Here is a 17,434-nt window from a genome sequence, read left to right as displayed (position 1 = left end):
GGGTGTGACAAGCATAATTGAACTCCAAGGGAGTTCTGGCCATCTCATTTAAAGGGACAGCACACCTTTTTAAATGCCTTTCTTCCATAGGAAATAATGAAGGATAGGGGCACCATCTTTTGGGGATCATAGAATTGGATCCCCTAGTCCAAATTGTTTTGAAACTTGGGGGGGTATTTTGGGGAGAGGCACTAGATGCTATACTAAAAATCTTGTGCCTCTACCTCAAAAAATAGCCCCCTCAGAGCTATCCCAATACCTGTGGATCAATTCTCCATTATTCCCTATGGGAATCATTCTCCATAGGGAATAATAGAGTGCCCAGTAGACATTTCCCTCCCCCCCCATGCTTTCTAAAGGGGGGGAGGGCCTCCAAACCAGGGAATCCCCTGCCCCCTCCCTCTCTCTCTAGGCTTCCCAATCCCCAGGTCCCAGCGGGGGATCCCCTGGTTTTACAGGCTTCCCCCCTCCCCCAGCCAGCTGGCTGGCGGGGGAAGCTCCACCCCCACAGCCATTATGCACCTCCATGAACGATTCTCATAGGGAATGATGGGGAATTGATCCACGGGCGTCAGGGGCTCTGGGGGGGGGGGCTGTTTTTTGAGGTAGAGGTGCCAAATTTTCAGTATAGCATCTAGTGCCTCTTCCCAAAATACCTCCCAAGTTTCAAAAGGATTGGACCAGGGGGTCCATTTCTATGAGCCCCAAAAGAAGGTGCCCCTATCCTTCATTATTTTCTATGGAAGGAAGGCATTCTAAAAGGTGTGCCGTCCCTTTAAATGTGATGGCCAGAACTCCCTTGGAGTTCAATTATGCTTGTCACATCCTTGCTCCTGGCTCCGCCCCAATGTCTCCTGGCTCCAACCACAAAGTCTCCTGGCTCCACCCCCAAAGTCCCCAGATATTTCTTGAATTGGACTTGGCAACCCTCTCTCTCTCACACACAAATACTTACTGGCTCGTGTTCCTGCAGAACTTTACTTGCTCTGAAAACTGAAAGCAAAACAAAGGGAGAGGCCATTCTCCGACGAAACTGTTACTGACCCTTTCCCATGAAGCCCTTCTTGTTTCCTGCTTCCTGCTCAGCCTTAAAGGCACACATTTTAAAAATGGACCCGTTTGCAGGTTTCTAAACCTGCAGAAGCTCTCAAACTACATGGTGACTGTAGGGGCGGAGCTTCTCCCGCCGGCCAACTGGCTGGGGGTGGGGGGGAACCTGTAAAAAAGGGGGATCCCCCGCTGGGACCTGGGGATTGGGAAGCCTAACCGCCAGCCAGCTTGCCGAGGTGGGGGCACTTGCCATTAGAAAGAAGGAGGCCTAGGCCATGTTGCTGGCATAGCACAGAAAGTGATGTCAGTGACTTTGAGTGGTGCTCTGGTATTTGAGCAAAAACTCTATGAATCTGGTTTTACCATAGAGTTTTTGGCCCAAATTCTAGAGGCACACCCAGAAGTCTCTGGCGTGATGATATCACTTCCTGTGTGACACTGGCTGTGTGGCTCCAGCCTTCTTCCTTCTATTGGTAAGTCCCCCCCCCCCCCCATTTCCTGTCAGTTTCCAATAGGGACTTGACACTCCATCTTAAAAGGTTGTGCGTGATTCAGGGACAAGTCCTCTCTCTTTTTTTCCGGTAAATCTGGTAATTCTTTGGAGCTATTTTCCTTGGGGGAGGTGATTTGTGGTATGCCTATTAATACATTTTTTTTTTTTTAGCGAACCCTCCCAACCCATCTACAGTTTGTTTTCAGTTTGCAGCAGGGCTTTTTTTGTAGCAGGAACTCCTTTGCATCTTAGGCCACACATTCCTGATGTAGCCAATCCTCCTGGAACTTAGAGTAGGCCCTGTAAGAAGAGCCCTGTAAGCTCTTGGAGGATTGGCTACATCAGGGGTGTGTGACCTAATATGCAAAGCAGTTCCTGCTACAAAGAAAGCACTGGGTTGCAGTAATTCCGCAGCAAAAACAAATTAAGATGTTCTATTCAATTGTCTTAGAATTTAAGGAAACTTGTGGCCGTCTTAGAAGAAGAAGATGATGATATTGGCTTTATGTCCTGCCCTCCACTCCAAAGAGTCTCAGAGCGGCTCACAATCTCCTTTACCTTCCTCCCCCACAACAGACACCCTGTGAGGTGGGTGGGGCTGGAGAGGGCTCTCACAGCAGCTGCCCTTTCAAGGACAACCTCTGCTGACCCAAGGCCATTCCAGCAGGTGCAAGTGGAGAAGTGTGGAATCAAACCCGGTTCTCCCAGATAACAGTCCGCACACTTAACCACTACACCAAACTGGCTCTCCAGGCAGATGGCCGTTGCAAGAGAGGCTGTTGCAAAGCACACAAATGCAGCGTGCAACCTGCGAAAAAAAGGTTTTCACCTATCTATAAGGAATAGGGTTGCCAAGTCCAATTCAAGAAATATCTGGGGACTTTGGGGGTGGAGCCAGGAGACTTTGGGGGTGGAGCCAGGAGACATTGGGGGCGGAGCCAGGAACAAGGGTATGACAAGCATAATTGAACTCCAAGATGGACAATTATGCCACTGATGGACCTCTGCTCCATATTTTTATCCAATCCCCTCTTAAAGCTGGTGATAAGTCCTCAAGTGACATGTGGATCCACCCCCCAATGCAAATCTGCATTCTGCCATGGTCCTGCATCTGGCTGAAATCCCAAAGGCTTTGATGACCAACCCTTTCCTATTGGCAGCTCTTTACTCAAAGGCTGCCGGGGGGGGGGGGGGGGAGCCTGCAATTTGCGGACGCTAAAGCGGGGAAGCCAAAGCCCAGCGACTGGCGCCCTAGAAAAAGGCTGATGTTTCCCCAGGAGCAGGCATTGCTAAGCGGCAGGCGAGCGGAAAAGGCCGGCGCGTTGAAGGGAGCCAGGCCTGGGAGTGGGAGGGAAGCTGAGGAGAAGCTGCCGGCGATTCCGGCCGGGCGAAAGCAGGCGGGCGCGAGTGAGTGGCAGAAGCGAGGAGGGAGGCGCTAGCGGGAGAGCCGAGCGAAGAGCCCTCGAGCCAATCCGGCCTGTCTGGAGCACCAGCCAGCACGAGAGGGAACGGGGCAGGGAGAAAAGTTGGGCCCTCTTGGCCTCCCTTTGGGCGCCGCCGGGGGTTCCTTCTCCTCTTCCTCAGCCAGGCCTTCTCCCTTCGCTTCCTCCTTCCCCACCTCATCACGCGATCCCCCCTTCCCTGTCGCCGCTCAGCGCCCGCTCTGCCAGGGGTTTCCTGAAGTGGCTCTGCTGCAGCCCCTGGTAGGAAGCGAGGGCACAGGGGGTGGTAATGCGGCTGGAGCCGTCGATGCCTGCGGAGTGGCTGCGGGCGCCAAGCGCGGCCAGCAGCAACGGAGCAGGGGCTTCCCCCTCTGGTCAGCTGACGCGGCGGCGGCGCGGGAAGCAGTTCCCCCCACCCCCCACCCCCGCCTCCAAATGTTGGTGCGGCCCTGGTGTTGCTGCGGCGGCGGCGGCCCGGCGCTGTGAGGGGGAAGCATCGTCCCCCCTCCCGCTTCCGAATATTTGCAGACCGGGGGAGGAGGCTCAAAATCCAGTGTTCTCCCGCCAGGGCGGGAGATTTGGGACGCCTAATAAGGAAGGAGAGGGCAAGGGATTCGTAAGCAGGGGTCCTTGGTTCGATACAGCAGTTTAATCTGCGCAACTCCTGGAGGGTGCACAATTATGAATCTGGAATTGCCTTCGATGCCGAGTGTCCCGCCTCACTGTCCTTCGAAAATCCTAATAGTCCTTCGGAAATCCAAAACACGAGCTCTCATCTCAAACCGCTTTCTGCAAATTATTATTTCTCTTTCTCAAAGGACGGACCTTAAGGCCTGACGAAAGACATCGTACATGGGTAAGGGGTTTTATAAAGCTCACAAATTGTTAGTTCCTCCAAAATAAGCATCCCGCTTTAGAAAAACTCTTGAATTAAGGAGCTAATTGAAGTGTCTGGAAGAACCGGAGCATCAGCATTTGCTGTATTTGCTTGTTAAAACTGCAGAAAGAGTGTTCTACGGTGCATCTAGTATGCAGACCACTCGATGTGCACTTGAGCTGAGTTTTGCTCCGATGGTTTCTTGTTTAGACTTAGCTTTCGCACTTGTGAAATGTTATATCTCCTTGGCTTTTCTGATCATTGGAAAAAAAACGAAAACCAAAAACCTCCTGCGGTATTTCAATGGTGTCAAGTGACCTTAAAGGACTGCTACGGTTCTCTTATCGCTACAAGTGACTTTTTTTATATCCTTCTTTAAGAAAGCTCATCAATTTTTAGTGCCTGTACATATGCAGCCATATTTTCGTGATGGCGTATCTGTTTTTCGTATTGGTTTTACGGATACCTTTTCAAGAAACCTTGAATATGATTTATTTGAACGGGGAGGGGAGAGGAATTCTACCTGGCCAGTACATTTTTATTCTGCTTTTTCTCCAAGGAGCTTTATTAATTTATTTTTGTTTATTTTATTTAGTGGCTTTATGGTCTGCCCTTCCCCATAACGGGCTCACAAGCACCATAAAACAATAGAACAGCAACATCCAGCAACAAAATCAGAAAACTGTAACGCAATTTGAGTGGCGTAGATCAGTCTCCCTTACCAATTTGATCCTCACAACACCCCTGAAGAAATTGCAGCTGGGCTAACGTCACCCAGTGAACTTCAGTAGTGGAGGATTCAAACCCAGGTCACGTGGATCCTAGTTCAGCGCTAGTTGCCATTGTGGAATTTTTATTGATTGATTGATTGATTGATTTATATCCCGCCCTTCCCAACAAGTGGCTCAGGGCGGCTCACAACACAAAGTTTCATATAAATAAGATTTAAGCATAAAACAGTTAAAATGATTAATACATTTAAAATTTTAAGACATTTAAACCATTTAAAACATTAGGGACAGCAGAATTCTAGTATAACCACTCTTGGTTTCTTGTACCAGCTAGTTATAGGCCAGCCGGAAGAGGGTTGTCTTACAGGCCCTGCGGAACTGAGCAAGGTCCCGCAGGGCCCTCACCTCTTCCGGCAGCTGGTTCCATCAGGAAGGGGCCATAACCGAGAAGGCCCGGTCCCTGGTAGATTTTAAACGGGCTTCTTTTGGCCCGGGGATAACTAGGAGATTTTGAATTCCCGATCTCAGTACTCTCTGGGGAACATGTGGGGAGAGACGGTCCTTCAGGTAGGCAGGTCCTAGGCCATATAGGGCTTTAAAGGTAATAACCAGCACCTTGTACTGGACTCGGTAAGCTATTGGCAGCCAGTGCAGATCCAGAGCCCCGGCCGGATATGCTCCCTTCTTGCATTTTAATCTTCTTTCACTTCCCATAATGTAAAACTCTGCATTCATTATTCCTTTTGCTCCAGATTATTAGGGTTGCCAATCCCCAGGTGGAGGCAGGGGATCCTCCAGTTTGGAGGCCCTCCCCCTGCTTCAGGGTCATCAGAAAGCAGGGGCGGGGGATTTCTGCTGGGCACTCCATTATACCCTATGGCAGGGGTGGCCAACGGTAGCTCTCCAAATATTGTTTGCCTACAACTCCCATCAGCCCCAGCCAGCATGGCCAATGGGTGAGGCTGATGGGAGTTGTAGGCAAAAAAACATCTGGAGAGCTACCGTTGGCCACCCCTGCCCTATGGAGACCAGTTCCCATAGGGTATCATGGAGAATTGATATGCAGGCATCTGTGGTTCTGGGGGCCCCTGTTTTTTGAGACAGAGGCACCAAATTTTCAGCATAGCATCCGATGCCTCTCCTCTCAGCATCCTGCAAGTTTCAAAAAGATTGGACCAGGGGGTCTTATTCTGTGAGCCCCCCCAAAAGGTACCCCTATCCTCCATTATTTCCAATGGAGGGAAAGTATTTAAAAGGTGTACAGTCCCTTATATGTGATGGCCAGAACTCCCTTTGGAGTTCAATTATGCTGGTTACAACCTTGCTCCTGGCTCCACCCCTAATGTCTCCTAGCTCCACCCCAAAGTCTCTTGGCTTCACCCCCAAAGTCCCCAGATATTTTTTGAATTGGACTTGGCAACCCTACAGATTGCATATAAATGGCAGTAGATTCATTTTCCGGCTTTAAACGGAGGTTTGATATCAATGGAAACTTGTGCTAAACTAGTTACAGAAATTGGGCACAAGAGTATACTGACACAAGACAACTGAAAAAGGTCCTCAGTTGTATTAAGTATTTGGATTTGCTTTCAATGTGAGAGCCAGTTCGGTGCAGTGGTGAAGTGTGCAGACTCTTATCTTGGAGAACCGGGTTTGATTCTCCACTCCTCCACTTGCAGCTGCTGGAATGGCCTCGGGTCAGCCATAGCTCTCTTATCTGGGAGAACCGGGTTTGATTCTCCACTCCTCCACTTGCAGCTGCTGGAATGGCCTCGGGTCAGCCATAGCTCTCTTATCTTGGAGAACGGGGTTTGATTCCCCATTCCTCCACTTGCAGCTGCTGGAATGGCCTTGGGTCAGCCATAGCTCTCTTATCTGGGAGAACGGGGTTTGATTCCCCACTCCTCCACTTGCAGCTGCTGGAATGGCCTTGGGTCAGCCATAGCTCTCTTATCTGGGAGAACGGGGTTTGATTCCCCACTCCTCCACTTGCAGCTGCTGGAATGGCCTTGGGTCAGCCAGAGGTCTCTTATCTGGGAGAACCGGGTTTGATTCCCCACTCCTCCACTTGCAGCTGCTGGAATGGCTTTGAGTAAGCCATAGCTCTGGCAGAGGTTGTCCTTGAAAGGATAGCTTCTGTCAGAGCTCTCTCAGCCCCACCCACCTCACAGGGTGTCTTTTGTGGGGGAGGAAGGTAAAGGAGATTGTGAGCTGCTCTGAGACTCTGATTCTGAGTGTAAATCTGCACTTCTTCTTCTTCTTGTATTCGTCCACTGATGTTCCACTTGGCAAGAGGCCTGGGGCAACATATCTTATCCCTGTAGCAGAGGCTTCCGATGTAGAAACGGTCAGCTGTTTCTTGCCACTTCCCGTTGTCTTGCATCTCCCCCCCCCCCCCCCGCTGTTAAATGTGCACACTTTTCAGCATTCCTTTGCACACACGTGACATGCATTCCGCTTAGAAATTATGCAGAAATTGTGAAGGCATACAAATGATAAAAGAGATAGCGAAACGATGGAGGGGGGCAAAACAATTGCCAGTGTCAACATATGGAAACCGTTTTGTTATCTTTCATTTACTTTTTAAAAAATCATTTGTGTGTGTCTGTATTTTCTACGTATTCCCCCACCACCACCCTTTGCACAGCAGGTTTATGAGCTTGACTGGGGCCCGTCTCGCTGAAATCAGCAGGGATCTGCCCACATAGAATTATAGAATTGGAAGGGACCTCCAGAGTCATCTAGTCCAATGCCCTGCACAATGCAGGAAACTCAGGAATACCTCCTCCTAAATTCACAGGACCAGGGGTGGAATTCTGGCAAGAGCTCCTTTGCATATTAGGCCACACACCCCTGATGTAGCCAATCCTCCAAGAGCTTACAAAAAAGAGCCTTGTAAGCTCTTGAAGGATTGGCTACTTCAAGGGGGTGTGACCTAATATACAAAGGAGCTCCTGCTAGAATTCCACCCCTGCACAGGTTCTGCACTGCTGTCAGGTGGCCATCTAGCTTGTTTAAAAACCTCCAAGGAAGGAGAGCCCATCACCTCCTGAGTTGGTAGGGACCTCCAGTGTCATCTAGTCCAACCCCCTGCACAAGGCAGGAAATTCACAAATACCTCCCCCTAAATTCACAGGATCTTCATTGCTGTCAGATGGCCATCTAGCCTCTGTTTGAAAACCTCCAAGGAAGCAGAGCCCACCACCTCCCGAGGAGGAAGCCTGTTCCACTGAGGAACCACTCTAACGGCCAGGACGTTCTTCCTAATGTTGAGCCAGAAACTCTTTTGATTTAATTTCAACCCATTGGTTCTGGTCCTACCTTCTGGGACCATGATCCAGTTGGTACAGACAGTGATAGCCTGTTTCAATGTGGGATTGGGTTAAGGTTGCCAATTTGGGGTTGGGAAATTCCTGGAGATTTGGGGTCAGTGCCTGGGAGGGCAGAATTTGGGGAAGAGCTATTGGGAAATGTGATGCTATGGATCCGATGCTCTAGAGTCTCCATTTCCTCCAGGGGAGGGATGGTGGCTCAGTGGTGGAGCATCTGTTTGGTAAGCAGAAGGCCCCAGGTTCAATCCCCGGCATCTCCAACTAAAAAGGGTCCAGGCAAGTAGGCGTCAAAAGCCTCAGCTTGACACCCTGGAAAGCTGCTGCCGGTCTGAGGAGACAAGACTGACTTTAATGGACCAAGGGGGGTCTGATTCAGTAGAAGGCAGTTTCAGATGTTCATCTCTATAGTCTGTAGATCAGTTATAATTCTGGGAGAACCTTGGGCATCACCTAGAAGTTGGCAACAATAGCATTCGGGCATCCTTGAATTGGTCCTTATAAAGTGTCAGTTTTGACCCATAAAGTCCTGAATGACAATTAAGCTAAAAATGGGAGGGAGACAAGAACTGTATATATTTTAAGAACACCAAAGTTTAATTCTGGGTATAAATTTCAGTGTGCATGCACACTTCTTAAGAAGAAGACTGCAGATTTATACCCCACTCTGCTCTTTGAATCAGAGACTCAGAGTGGCTTACAATCTCCTATATCTTCTCCCCCCACAACAGTCGCCCTGGGAGGTAGGTGGGGCTGAGAGGGCTCTCACAGCAGCTGCCCTTTCAAGGACAACCTCTGCCAGAGCTATGGCTGACCCAAGGCCATTCCAGCAGCTGCAAGTGGAGGAGTGGGGAATCAAACCCGGTTCTCCCAGATAAGAGTATGCACACTTAACCACTGCACCAAACTGGCTCACCAAACTAGATCATGAACACTTCTTCAGATGCACATGAAAATGTATGCCCAAAATGAAACATTGTTTGTCTTGAAGTTGCTACTGGACTCAAATCTTGTTCTGTTGCTTCAGACCAACATGGCAACTCACCTGAATGTAAATACTTTAGTCAGTATTGAAAGCCCCTGGTCCCTTGCCAGTGATTTTTCTGATGGCCAAAATACATTTGGGGAAACATTATCCTGAAATACGACGTCGCCAGGGGCTTCAATTGCCTTAAAAGATCTGTTCAGGAGACACTACCTGAGAGCTAGTTTGGTGTAGCGGTTAAGTGCATGGACTCTTACCTGGGAGATCCGGGTTTGATTCCCCACTCCTCCACTTGCACCTGCTGGAATGGCCTTGGGTCAGCCATAGCTCTCTTATCTGGGAGAACCGGGTTTGATTCCCCACTCCTCCACTTGAACCTGCTGGAATGGCCTTGGATCAGCCATAGCTCTCAACAGCAACATTGCATAATGTGTCTATGTCACCTAGAAGTGATGTGGGCACTCTGGGGACAATGTCCTGACTTTGGGGCAAAACTCTATGTTTGGACGTCGATTATGCCAAAGAGTTTTGCCACCAAACCAGAATGTCATCCCCAGTGTGTCTACATCACCCAGAAATTATGTAAGCACATCAGGGGTGACATTCTGGTCACCCAGAAGTAACGTAGGCATGGCACGTGATGTCATTTCTGGTGATGTCAGCACATCAGTGGCAATACTTCCGGCTCCTGGAATGTCCCCTCCATCCTGCTGGCATCTCAAATGGACCTTGATGGTTGGGTTGTCTGTCATCTTCTCCATTTTATTTAAAATATTAGTGTGCCTACCCTGCCTCCAGCCATATGAGACTGGTCAGAGAGTAGCTATGTTAGCCAGCAGTCTGGTGTAGTGGTTAAGTGTGCGGACTCTTATCTGGGAGAACGGGGTTTGATTCCCCATTCCTCCACTTGCACCTGCTGGAATGGCCTTGGGCCAGCCATAGCTCTCATAGGAGTTGTCCTTGAAAGGGCAGTTTCGGTCAGAGCTCTCTCAGTCCCACTTGCCCCACAGGGTGTCTGTTGTGGGGGGAGAAGATATAGGAGATTGTAAGCCACTAAGCCTTCTAAAGGATTGGAGCCAGTTTGGTGTAGTGGTGAAGTGGGCGGACTCTTATCTGGGAGAACCAGGTTTGATTTCCCACTCCTCTACTTGCAGCTACTGGAATGGCCTTGGGTCAGCCATAGCTCTGGTAGGAGTTGTCCTTGAAAGGGCAGCTTCTGGGAGAGCTCTCCCAGCACCACCCACACAGGGTGTTTGTTGTGGAGGGGGTGGGGGAGAAGGCAAAGAAGATTGTCAACCACTCTGAGATTCAGCGTGGCGGGCGAGGCATAAATCCACCGTCGTCATCCTTCTAGATTTGAATCCAGTAACACCTTAACAGATGAACAAGGTTGTGGAGGTATAAGCTTTCAAGAGTCAGAGCTCTGGAAAAAGGAAGTTGTGACTTTGAAGAGCTTATACTCCAAACATCTTGCTGGTCTGTGAGACACTACTGGGCTTGAATTTAGAGAAGGTGCCTTCCTTGGGTTGCCACTCGAGCTTCTGCAGTGCCATAAATCTTCTCTTTGAGTTTCCTGCAGTTAGAAGCAGAAATAATTCATCACAGTGAAACCATCTCCCCTTTTTAACATAAAAAAAAATAATTACGTAGCCGTTTCCAGTCCTTCTTTTCTAAGTCCTCCCTTTCTTTTGGAAGAAATTCTTATGGGATATTAAGTCCTTTAGTGGTTCCCTCCCCCTTCAAATGCCATCATCTAATTGCATAATAACCACGCCTGACAACACAGACTCCATGTGAATTGAGCCTATTCTGAGTACATATACAATGTCTGGAAGATGTAAAAACTGTGTGGGGGGAGCAATGCTTTATTAGCCCTGACTAGATTGCCAAATGCCTGATGGGGTGGGCAATCCTGCCCATCGGCAGCCAGCTAGCCAGTGAGAGGAAATCTCCCCCCCCCAACCCCCCCCCCCACAAATGCCACACGGGATGTGTCTGCATCACCTAGAAGTGACGTCATGAAGTCTCTCTCTCTCTCTTTCCCTCCCTCCCTCTCTCTCTTCCTCTCCAAACTATATGGTTTGAAGCTGATTTTACCATAGAGTTTTGCCTCAAAACCACTGAGTCACCCCCCAAGTCACCAATATGCCCATGTCACTTCTGGGGAATGCAGCCAGAATAGGGCTGCCAAGTCCAATTCAAGAAATAGCTGGGGACTTTGGGGGTGGAGCCAGGAGACTTTGGAGGTGGAGCCAGGAGACATTGGGGCGGAGCCAGGAGCAAGGGTGTGACAAGCATAATTGAACGCCAAGGGAGTTCTGGCCATCACATTTAAAGGGGCGGCACACCTTTTAAAATGCCTTCCTTCCATAGGAAATAATGAAGGATAGGGGCACCCTCTTTTGGGGCTCATAGAATTGGACCCCCTGGTCCAATACTTTTGAGACTTGGAAGGTATTTGGGGGAGAGGCACTAGATGCTATACTGAAAATTTGGCACCTCTACCTCAAAAAACAGCCCCCCCAGAGCCCCCGATACCCACAGATCAATTCCCCATCATTCCCTATGGGAATTTTTTGTGGAGGTGCATAATGGCTGTGGGGGGTGGGGCTTCCCCCACTGGCCAGCTGGCTGGGGGAGGGGGGAAGCCTGTAAAATCGGGGGATCCCCCGCTGGGACCTGGGGATTGGGAAGCCTGAGCCAGAATGCAGTCACTGCGGGCAGTGGGGGGCAATGTCACTTCCTGCTTCTGGAACATTCCAACCCCCCCCCCCCATCCCTCTGCCTGCAGGTGATCCAGACCTGTTGGCCCTGGTGGTTAGTCCTTGGATGGGAGACCACCAAGAAAGTCCAGGGTCACTACACAGAGACAGAGAATGGCAAACCACCTCTGAACATCTCTTGCCTTGACCTGGATGGCCCAAGCTAGCCCAATCTCTTCAGATCTAGGAAGCTAAGCAGGGTCAGCCCTGGTTAGTGCTTGGATGGGAGACCACCAAGGAAGACCAGGGTCATGACACAGAGGCAGGCAATGGCAAGCCACTGTCATTTGCTTCACCCTCACCAGGATGTCCCAGGCTAACCTAATCTCATTGCAACTTGGAAGTTAGGCAGCGTCAACCCTGGTGAGTACTTGGATGGGAGACCATCAAGGAAGTCTAGGGTCACTCTGCAGAGGCAGACAAAGGCAAACCACCTCTGAATGTCTCTTGCATTGAAAACTTTACAGGGTCACCATATGTTAGAACAGAACAAGGACTTGTCTTCATCCTGCCCTCCTTAGCCTGGCTGTCCTTTTCCCCTTCTGGCCTCCTTATCTGCCTCATCCCCTTTGTGATGTCAACTGGGAGTGCGATGTCATGGAGAGCTTGTGTTGCCAGGGAGTGTCATTGGCTGTTGCTAGTGGGAGGGGGCAGGGGGGTCCTTTCCTCTTCTGACCTCCTTGCCTGCCTCATCTCCTTTGTAATGTCAACTGGGCCTGTGATGTCATGGAGAGCTTGTGTTGCCAGGGAGTGTCATTGGCTGTCGCTAGTGGGAGGGGCAGGGGGGTCCTTTTCCCTTCTGACCTCCTTCCCTGCCTCATCTCCTTTGTGATGTCAACTGGGCCTGTGATGTCATAGAGAGCTTGTGTTGCCAGGGAGTGTCATTGGCTGTCGCTAGTGGGAGGGGGCGGGGGGGGTCCTTTTCCCTTCTGACCTCCTTGCCTGCCTCATCTCCTTTGTTCTGTGGACTGGGCCTGCAATGTCATAGAGAGCTTGCGTCGTCAGGGAGTGTCATTAGCTTAATTGCCCTTAAAAAATGCTTAATTTGGGGGCCAGTTGGTCAGGATGTCCCAGGCTAGCCTAATCTCATTAAAACCTGGAAGTTAAGCAGGGTCAACCCTGGTTAGTACATAGATGGGAGCCCACCAAGGCAAGGGATGACAAATGACCAATGAATGTCTTTTTCCTTGAAAACCCCTTTTGTGGATTGCGTTAATTTCATTTTGCCTAAACAAAACAAACAAACAAACAAAAACCCTCACTTGCTTTTGATTTGTTTATTTTGCGGGGCAATCTGGGTGGATTTGCTTCTGTCTTTTCACTGTCGCTTCGAAAACTGAAGGGCGCTTCTTTGCACTACAAACTGTAGCTGTTGCAATAGTTTTGGAATGCATTTTGGCTTTCGGTTTTGGACTGCTTCTCTCTCCCGCTAGAGTTGTCAATCCCCACGTGGGGGCAGGGGATCCCCTGGTTTGGAGGCCCTCCACCCGCTTCAGGGTCATTAGAAAGTGGGGGAGGGGAGGGAAATGTCTGCTGGGAACTATTATTCCCTATGGAGATTTATTCCCTCAGGAAATAATGCAGAATCGATCTGCGGATATCCGGGGCTCTGAGGGGGTCTGTATTTTGAGGTAGAGGCACCAAATTTTCAGTATAGCATACAGAGCCTCTCCTCAGAATACCCACCAAGTTTCAAAAGGTTTGAACCAGGGGGTCGTATTCTATGAGCCCCCAAAGAAGGTGCCCCTATCCTTCATTTTTTCCTGTGGAAGGAAGCCATTTAAAAGGTGTGCGGTCCCTTTCAACGTGATGGCCAGAACTCCCTTTGGAGTTCAGTCATACTTGTCACACTCTTGCTCCTGGCTCCACCCCCAATGTCTTCTGGTTCCACCCCCAAAGTCCCCAGATTTTTCTTGAGCTAGACTTGGTACCCCTACTCCGCCACACACTATTTGGCAGTTGACCAAGGGAAAGAAAAGATAGCTAGATGCATGAAAAGACCACCGCCCCCATTTTTCATGGGCCTGCATTATGTTTGCTTATAGCAAAGTGTGCACATCCATCTGCCACAGCAAGAAAGGAATGGCAGGAGCATTATTTATTACTTCGGGGCCCGAAGCTGCGGTTTCAGGAGGCATCTCCACTCCGTATACTTTGTCTTTCTTACAGTGTGTTGTTTGAAGATTTCCCTCCTGCATTGCATGACCAGAATAACAAAGATAATGTGGCAAACGCATTTGTTCCTGCTCTGTGAAGGAAAAAGGGAGAAGTGTGGCAAACAGCAGATGAGACTCTCCAAGAGTCGCAGCCTCCAGGCAGGGCCCGGAGTTCTCTCGGAATTACCGTTTTTCTCCAGACGAAAGAGATCAGTTCCCTGGGAGAAAATGGCTGCTTCAAAGGGTGGTCTCTGTGGTGTTATACCCGTCTGAGAGCCTTCCTCTCCTCATTTTAATGCTGTGGACAGTTCTGGTCAGCACACCTCAAAATAGACATTATAGCACTGGAAAAGGCGCAGAAAAGGGCAACAAAAATGAAGGAAGGTTAAAGGGCAAGTAAATGAAGAAAGGTTAATGGCGACCCCAGCAGGGGGCTTTCAAGGGGAGTGAGAATCAGAGGTGGTTTGCCATTGCCTTCCTCTGCAGAGCCTTCCTTGGTGATCTTCCATCCAGGTGCCTACTTAATGGTGACCCCCCAGCAAGGGGATTTCAAGGTAAGGGAGAAGCAGAGGTGGTTTGCCATTGCCTTCCTCGGGATAGTCTTCCTTGGTGGTCTCCCATCCAAGTACCTACTTAATGGTGACCCCAGCCCCCAGCAAGGGGATTTCAAGGCAAGCGAGGGACAGAGGTGGTTTGCCTCTGCAGGGTCTTCCTAGTGGTCTCCCATCCAAGTACCAGCTTAATGGTGACCACAGCATGGGGTTTTCAAGCCAAGTGAGGAGCAGAGGTGGTTTGCCATTGCCTTCCTCTGCAGAGTCTTCCTTGGTGGTCTCCAATTCAAGTGCTGAATTAATGGCAACCCCAGCAAGGAGCTTTCAAGGCAAGTGAGGAGCAGAGGTGGTTTGCCCGTTGCCTTCCTCTGCAGAGCCCTCCTTGGTGGTGGTCACTTCTCCAACTATCAACTTGGCTTAGCTTAACTCAAAGTCTGGCAAGATCAGAATGTATCATGCCCCATGATTAGCTCTCGATCTCTGATATACCATGACTACCTTCCTTCCCCAGTGGCATTTAGGGGGACAGAATGTTTATTTATGCGTACCTGCCCCACCCGTCTCCCCAAAGTGGTTTACATCATTCTCCATTTTTTCCTCACAGGGTAGGTTAGGCCGCAAGAGAGCATAATTGCCCTGAGGTCACCCAGTGAACTTTGGTGGCAGAGCGAGGATTGAAACCCAGGTCTCAAAGATCTTAAGTTTGATCTTTTAATCCCTATGCCATGCTAACTGAATACGTAGAACACTGAAGGGAAGTGTAACCCAACATCAGGTCTGAGTATTGCAGTCATTTCCATGTGGTTTTTTTTTTTTTTTTGTTTTCTTGGGAAATACGGATCCAGAGCAACCAGGGAACGAATTGTGCATTTTGTTGTTGGTGATATAAGATGTCTGATAAATGTCTTCTGTCATGCGCTTGCAGAGAGCAAACCTTTGGGGTTTTTTCAGAGGCACCATTCTGGGATTTCAGAAGAGACTGCCTCTCTACTCTGGCATGGTGCCCCTCAGCATGTGGTAAAGTTAGCTAGCAGCAAGGAGGCGTCCCTGAAGGGAAACAGTGTGTGCACGAAGCTTGTAAGGGCTATTCATACATAAAAAATTTTGAGTGTCTACTTGCAAGGAGATAAATTAGGTACCGAATGTAAGGAAATGGTCTGAGATGCGTCCTCCTTTGGGGGTTACTGGAGCATCTGAGGGTTTTTTTGAAAGAAAGAAAGAAAGAAAGAAAGAAAGAAAGAAAGAAAGAAAGAAAGAAAGAAAGAAAGAAAGAAAGAAAGAAAGAAAGAAACCGGAGCAGTCCCTAAATAAGATGCTATCAAATGCTGCAGGATAGAGACTGGCAATGGCGTTTCAATAAGAGATTCTATACAAAATATTAATTTGGAAGGCCAAGTTATGAAATACAGCACTACAACACTACTGAACCCGTAAATATAAAAGACGGTCCCCTGAAGTAGGGTTCTTCCCGAAACGAAATGGACCGGTTCTTTTATGATTCGTTGGACTTTAATCAATTTTTTATATTTTTTTTTGGATGCTGGGAGTGTTGTCCGTACCATTGAGATACTCATAAGAGGATATATTTTGAAATAGACTGAATATATGCTGAATACAACTGCATTTTTTCTACACAGAGTGAGAGTGTCGTTATTCTACAGTTCTCCTTACCTTTGTGGTCCCATTCTCCGTTGACGCCTACATCAGGAAAGGCTAGTTTTATAGAGGGAGGGATACAAAATATTTATTTGGGGAAATGTATAAAATTGGAGCCCCGTGGCACAGAGTGTTAATGCTGCAGTACTGCAGTCTAAGCTCATGACCTGGCTTCAATCCTGGCAGAAGCTGGGTTCAGGTAGCCGGCTCCAGGTTGACTCAGCCTTCCATCCTTCTGAGGTCAGTCAAAGGAGTCCCCAGCTTGCTGGGGGGGGGGGGAGTGTAGTTGACTCGGGAAGGCAATGGCAAACCACCCCGTAAAAAGTCTGCTGTAAAAACATTATGTGAGTCGGAAATGACTGGTGTTTGCATAGAAGACTACCTTTTACTTATTTATTTATTTATTTTACAAAATTCGTAGGATTTAGTGTCTCAGCATCTCACTGAGGATAAGCAGATTCTAGTTCCGATCAGTTATCACATCGCAGATTCTGGACTTGAAAACTCAGCCTTTGCTTGCTGCAGTTAGATTCAGGTGGCTTACAACAAAAATGAAAAGAGGGATGGAAAAATGTAACCCAAAGAAAACTCGAATTAACAATGAAAAAGTTAAAGAAATTAAAAGGGAGAGTCCAGATAACTGGATGTTCATACAAAGGACATAAATATAAACAAATATACAAAAAAGCACATGCATTTATTACAATCAGGTTAAACATTGTTATAGGCCCAAATAATAGCCTCAGATCAGAATAAAACCATGCATCAATCTCAGACATAGACCTTGTGTGACCTTGACCATATGAGCTTTGGTGGAATTGTCTTCTTCAGTGGCCAAGCATAATTTATTGGGCATTAACTCCAGACGTTGTAGCCATAATACAATAGTTTCTGAAGACTGAACCAAATCTAAATATTTTTTTTTAAATAATCAATATCTGTAACCCAAGGCAAGGATATGATTTAGAGGCCTCAGTTTAGAATAACCTTCTGCCCTGATTAGGTGCATGTGTCTTAAATGGTAAATCCAATTATTTACCTTTCTTTCCTGGTCCAAGGGAAAATTCTTCGCATGCAGTATTGAGCCAATAGAACTTAGAAGAATTATAGAGTTGGAAGCTACACCCGGGGTCATCTAGCGCAACCCCTTGCACAATGCAGGAACTTCACAAATACTAACTCCCTAAATTCATAGGATCTGCATTGCTGTCAGATGGCCATGTAGCCTCTGTTTAAAAACCTGCAAGGAAGGAGAGCCCACCACCTCCTGAGGAACCCTGTTCCACTGAAGAACCACCCTGTCAGGAATTGTAGTCACTACAATTTTTGCCCCCTCAGTCTTCATTTCTTTAACTTTTTGGTTCTTAATTCAAAATTCGGGTTGGTAGCCGTGTTGTCCTGA

General features: G+C 48.5%; 1 protein-coding gene across 1 annotated transcript in view; it reads left to right on the top strand.

The window, feature by feature from the left end:
- MACROD2 (mono-ADP ribosylhydrolase 2) overlaps positions 1-17,434 on the top strand; it is a 1,708,848-nt gene that overhangs the window by 785,366 nt on the left and 906,048 nt on the right. The window lies entirely within an intron of this gene.

This window comes from Heteronotia binoei, chromosome 1 (assembly GCF_032191835.1).
Source record: "Heteronotia binoei isolate CCM8104 ecotype False Entrance Well chromosome 1, APGP_CSIRO_Hbin_v1, whole genome shotgun sequence".
NCBI lineage: Eukaryota > Metazoa > Chordata > Lepidosauria > Squamata > Gekkonidae > Heteronotia > Heteronotia binoei.
Note: the sequence above shows the minus strand (reverse complement) of the source record. Positions and strands in the feature narration are given on the sequence as shown.